The 6,299-nt window shown below is 31.1% G+C and overlaps 1 pseudogene; it reads left to right on the top strand.

Annotated features, from left to right (window-relative positions):
• Positions 1-2,299: 2,299 nt before the first annotated feature.
• Positions 2,300-5,047, top strand: LOC145933780 (E3 SUMO-protein ligase ZBED1-like; annotated as a pseudogene).
• The last annotated feature ends 1,252 nt before the right edge of the window (positions 5,048-6,299 follow it).

Here is a 6,299-nt window from a genome sequence, read left to right as displayed (position 1 = left end):
TCTACATTCTGCAACAATCAACAATCTTTCAATACTTCTTCTTCTACAGTATCCGAAAATACTTTTCAATCATTTCCTTCTTCCTCTCCTCTCTCAACGAGATCAGAAAATACTATCCAGTCTTTTCTTTCCAACTCTAATGCATGTTTCCCTCAATCTATTGAAAATTTAAATTATACTACCTTCTCTACAGACGAAACAGTATTGAATTACACATATTTGTAATTTGTTTTAAAAATATCAAAAATTGTTCTACTACATAATACTAAATATTTGCAAATATTCTATTTTCATATAAATCTTGACAATATAAAATTATAGGCTTCTACGCATTCGTAATATATCGTTCATATCTTATATTAAATTAGATTTAATGTTCTCGTACTATGATACATTTTTAGATTTAATGCTCTCTACAGTTTTTTATTATTAATATTTAATTATTTTGTGTTAATTGTTTTATGTTTATTGTATTATTTTGTTTATATGAGACATTATTTTCTTTATGTGATAGACATTATTTTGTTATTATGTAATAGACATAATACTTTGATTATTTAAAATGTTTAATATATTACGATATGTTGTATTTTCAGCAATTATTTAGCATTTTTATACAGGGTGATTCAAAACAACCGTTTGTCCTTAAAATGTCGTATTCCTGACTGAATTCTAAGACGATTTTTCCTTTGCCAAAATTTGATCCGAAGCTCAGTAAAGTCATCAAACACCTCTACAAGGTAAGAATAAAAGTGAGTAAGTGCGAGAGAGAGAAAGAGAGAGAGAGAGAGAGAGAGAGAGAGAGAGAGAGAGAGAGAGAGAGTGTGTGTGTATGTACGCACACACGCAAAACACAGACACAAACAAACACTAACACATCGCGTGTAGCGAATAGCTGATCGCAGCGAGTGCCTCACACAGTCGCCCGCGTCGGATAATGAGTTGCGCCGCTCCTGCCTACCGCCCGTACTCGTGCCGTAATTCGCTAAATATTTCTTTTAATAATTTGAAAACTAAGCTTCGGATCAAATTTTGGCAAAGGAAAAATTGTCTTAGAATTCAGTCAGGAATACGACATTTTAAGGACAAACGGTTGTTTTGAATCACCCTGTATTATAAAATAAAAAGTTGTGTATATAAGTGAATTTTTGATTAATATTACATATTTACCTTAAAGTGACGACAAGTCCTTCTTCAGGTAAGATAGGCTGCTTATGCCAGTTACACCACGTTTTCATTAAACGATGCTCGACTTTTCCTAATATGTAATCAAAAGTTTTCAGAGTCATCCTTGTGTACTGGAAAAATTTTTGTTTGTCTCTCTTGATATATCATTAAACAAAGTATGGTATTCGCCATAATTTCTTCTATTTTTATTAATTTCATGTATACCAAATCTCTTTCTTTTTATTTTTGATATAATATTATCTAATAAAAAAAAATCTTCATCCGATGAAGACATCTTTTACTGTAGACACCAACTCAGAAACTAGCAGGCATTTTTCTGCTTTAACACGCGTCTACTGTGTTCTTCTCAATCGCCGATAGCCCGCGCCGATCGGCGCTGATTTCGGAAAGCAGAAAATCTGCTTCCTTTGTGTTCGTACCCTAAGAGCCGGCGTCGGAGTAGACCCTTGCGCCGCCGCCGGTAAATTTTCATTCGCCGATTACGCCGCCGCCGATCTTAAATTTTCGCCGAACGCCGCCGCCGCCGCCGCCGAAAATTAATGCGGCGCGCCAAAAAAATAAATTTGCAAGAGATGAAACCACAGATATATGGTATAGATGTCTGTGGATAAAACAGTCAATGAATACGTTTATATAATACGTAACCTCCGTAGTTCTAAGATTGGCCAATCACAGCTCACAGCTCACAGCCATTCCTCTGAAGAATGGAACGGCTGTGATTGGCCAGTCTTTTGACCGATATTACATTTGTCGTACGACAAATGTATAATATCACCTAGAAGTACGGATTATTAAACTCGATTAAAAGTGATATGCTTATACAGAGGTTATGTGTGTCTCTCAAATAATAATAAATATTAATTCATATAAAATAAGAAGTACTTTTCCCAGTGTTATTTTATTAAAATCTTACAACAAAGATTTTAGGTAGGTACAATTTATATAATATAGTAGGAAAATTATTATTGTGATGTTATAAATTAATATATACTCTTTCTATAGCAAATAAAATTAAATGCATTCATGTAGTCTATGTTATGTTCTGTTAAAATTAGATAAGAATGACTTAATGATGTCAGTATTTTTATTTTCAGGCAGTTTGTAAAGCAAAATGTCACTTAATAATAATGAATGTGCAGAAAACGATGTTGATGAGCCAGATCAAATTATTGATAATACTAGTGAACTGAAAAAAAAGAAAAATCTTGTAGTGAGTATTGAAAATACCACTCGTACTCGAAGTATCGCTAGAGAGCATTTTGGCATGCTTAAAGATAGTGAAAAAAGTATTATAGTAGACAGATTTCACGTATATTGTAAGATGTGTTTTATGCATCCTGATGGACGAAAAATATGTAGATATAAAAAAACAGTTAGTACTGGAAATTTAATTGCCCATTTAACAGAAGAACATAAGATAAAATCAACACCTTTGTCAAATCAAAGAGCCAACATTAAGAGATTTTTTCATTCTTATGGACAATCTGAACAATCATCCAAATCTTCAAAAATTACAGAGAAAAAAAAGAGCTAAGTGACAGCATGACTATCTGGTTTTGTAGAGATCTCATTCCGTTTTTTGAAGCTGAAAAAGATGGGCTAAAAGATTTTTTAAAAATACATAGTGTTGTACAAAATGATTCGGATCTGCCACATCCAAGTACATTATCTCGTCATTCACTCTCAAGGGTATATAATGATTGCATATGTGCTGTTAAAACAAAAATAAATGAGGATAATCCAAGTGCAATTTCACTAACCATGGATGCGTGGACTGATAATTATCGTCATATTCCATTTATGACTTTCACTTTACATTGGATATCGCCTATAGAAACACAGTTGAGGTCATGTACATTACAAACAAGTTTCTTACCACATCCTCACACAGCAGATAATATTGTTGAAGAATTAAAAAAAGTACTAACAGAATTTAACTTAAACGACAAAATTATAACTCTCGTAACTGATGGAGGATCAAATATGATTAAAGCTGCAAAACTTATGAAAGTTGACAGGGTACCTTGTATTGCAAATGGACTCCATAATTTAGTGATGGTAGACACCATTTCTAAATTACCAGACGTTAATAGTCTTATAGCTAAAGCTAGAAGTATTATAAAAATTCTTGCTTTTAAAACTTACGATATTGAAAGAGTAAAAGAAATTACTCAGCAAGAGGACATTAATAATATATTAGACAATGCTGAAAATTTGGAAGAGATTTTAGAAGCTGATGCAAGATTTGATTCCACACTTTTCAAAAGTAATGAGCATTCGTATGCTCAAGGTTTTCCTTCATTTGTGACATGTTCAGGATTACATAAAGATGTATCAACTAGATGGAATAGTACATTAGAAATGTTGTCGAGTTTACTTAAAAATAAAGGTAGGCTAAGCTGTGAAAAATTTATATCTATCTGAATTTGAATGTATTGACATTATAAATTTATAAAATATTATTTACAATAAATTATCTATTTTACTGTAAAAAAATAAGTTGAAGTTAATAATATAAATATTACTAAAGAATTGTGTAATGGCAAATTAATATTTTCTATTTATGATATATGACAATTTACGAATAATTTAATTAATTGGACATATTTACATATTATTATGATAATTGAAATAACTTTAAATAATTGATTAAATTATTAAAGAAAATATCTCTTTATCGCATAATTGTAAAGCTATCATTTTACAATAATATTCGAAATCTTATGTATTAATAGTTTTTTTATTTAAATATTATAATTGATTTTTTTAGAGATAGTGATACGCTATTTGGAAATGAATAAACGTTATGATGCAATTCCTACGGATAATGAATGGAAGGAAATCGAAGGTGTAGCAGACTGCTTAATAAGTATTAAAACAGCAACAGAAATTCTTTCAGGAGTAGAATATCCAACAACCAATCTTGCACTTTTATTTAGGTTTGTAACACATTTTTGAATGAATATAGAATTTCAAAATGAAGAGCAATATCATAAAATATGTATTGATGTAATGTTTTCATTGTCAGTTAAGTTTAATGCTTTTTGTATTTTAACATCACTAATTTATTTTACATCATAAATTTAAAAGGAGTTACTGAATGCTACTATATTAATTTTTTCTTTAATCTTTTCAGGGCAGAAGTTGAGAGTAACATGTATATAAATGAAGATGACTCGTCCATAGTAAAACAACTTAAAGAAACTATTTTACACAATATAAAAAAGCGATTTCCAATTCATGAAACTCATGTTTGCGGAGCACTTCTGGATCCGACACTTCAAAATATTAGAGGTGTTACGGAATATCTCACAGACAAACAACAATCTCCTGAAGAATTTTTAAAGTATATGATACACAAAATGGTTCCTTCGAACACTATAACTGAGCAGGTTAAATAATAATCACGAAATATAAGATTATTTTTATGATATAATTAGATTCTCATGTTTATTTTTGTTTTTTACAGATATCTAATAAAAAAAAAGATTATTCTACGTCACTTCTTGGAGTTAAAAAATTAAGACTAGAATTGGCTGCAAAACATGCAAATATTATTCCTCATGAAGATCCAATTCTTATCGAAATTAAAAAGTATTTACATATTTCGGAATCTATTGAAGATCCTCTACAATGGTGGAATAAAATGAAATTGTCACTGCCAAATTTGTACAAATTGGTATGTTGCATTTATGCCATACCAATTACAAGTTCAGCATCTGAGCGTGCATTCTCTTCTGCAGGTTTACTTATTACGGCAAAGCGTTCTGCGTTGAAACCATCAAAAACTAATAAAATTTTATTTATTCATGATAATTTCAAATTGATAAAAAATATATATTTAAAATCAGTAAAATAAGTGCAACATACCAATTTTTCAATGGCCGCGTTCAGCAAAAACAGCAGCTTTGCAACTGTTGTATTCTCTTCATCTTAGCTGAATCTAAGAAATAACACCAATCAGATTCATGAATTTTACCACAGTTGCAAAGCTGTTTTTTCTATTGAACGCGGCCAATTTTTTCTTTAACAATATTTGTGATATATATTGTGATATATATATATATATAAATTTATAATATATTATAAAAATTTTATTTAAATATATTATATTTTAAATTTATATATTATATTTTAATTTTTTAAGCTTATTTATTGAATTACTTTAAAGTTCAGCTTTTTAGTTTTAAAAAAAGTACTAACGCCGCCGTTCGCCGCCGCCGCCGATAAATTATCATTCGCCGATTACGCCGCCGCCAAAAGAGAAAATTTTCGGCGAATTCGCCGCCGCCAAGCTATTTTACCTCTAACGCCGCCGCCAATGTGAAATATAACGGCGCAAGGGTCTACGTCGGAGCCGATGTTGAAGCCAGTGTTGCCAACTTGGATTGTTGTTATCCCACTAGAGGACTTCATGAATCCCACTAAAAATCACTAAGGCCGGTATTCATAGTCCGTTCTTATTTCAAGACCATCTTAAGTAATGTCTTAAGATGCAAATACGACTCTGTGATTGGTTAATCACATCTTAAGATTGTACTTAAGACATTCTTAAATATAAGAACCGACTATGAATACCGGCCTAAACGCCTTTCTTTTCTTTTCCACTAGAAATCACTAACGGTGCATGCTTTCCCACCAAAAACCGTTGTCGACACGTGAATTGATTTGAGTATTACTTCCTCTTTTATCAATTGAAAATTGCAAATTCTTATAAATTTCCTTCGAGATGGGCAAAGATTTAAAAGATAAGCGATATACTCATAAATTTAGAAAAGTCTGGCTCACAGACATACAATTAAAAGAATGGATCGTTCAGGTATATATATATGATCTTTAAAATCTATAAATAATTCGATAAAATCTGTCATAGACCGGTATTCATAGTCTGTTTCTTATTTCAAGACCATGTTAAGTAATGTCTTAATATGCTAATATGTTCTGTGATAGGTTAAGATTGTACTTAAGACGTACTCCAGACAGCACCATATGTCCAAAATTGGAGCATATAAGACGTCTTTAAGAAATCTTTAAGGCTGGGTCTACAATAGGTGATTTAAGCCTTAAGCTTTAATAAATTGACAAATCACGGTCAAGTACGATGAGAATAC

The sequence above is a fragment of the Prenolepis imparis genome, unplaced genomic scaffold (genome assembly GCF_030444845.1).
Source record: "Prenolepis imparis isolate NDT839.2.m4 unplaced genomic scaffold, iyPreImpa1.0 SCAF_3, whole genome shotgun sequence".
Lineage (NCBI taxonomy): Eukaryota > Metazoa > Arthropoda > Insecta > Hymenoptera > Formicidae > Prenolepis > Prenolepis imparis.
This window is presented reverse-complemented; position numbering and strand designations above follow the sequence as displayed.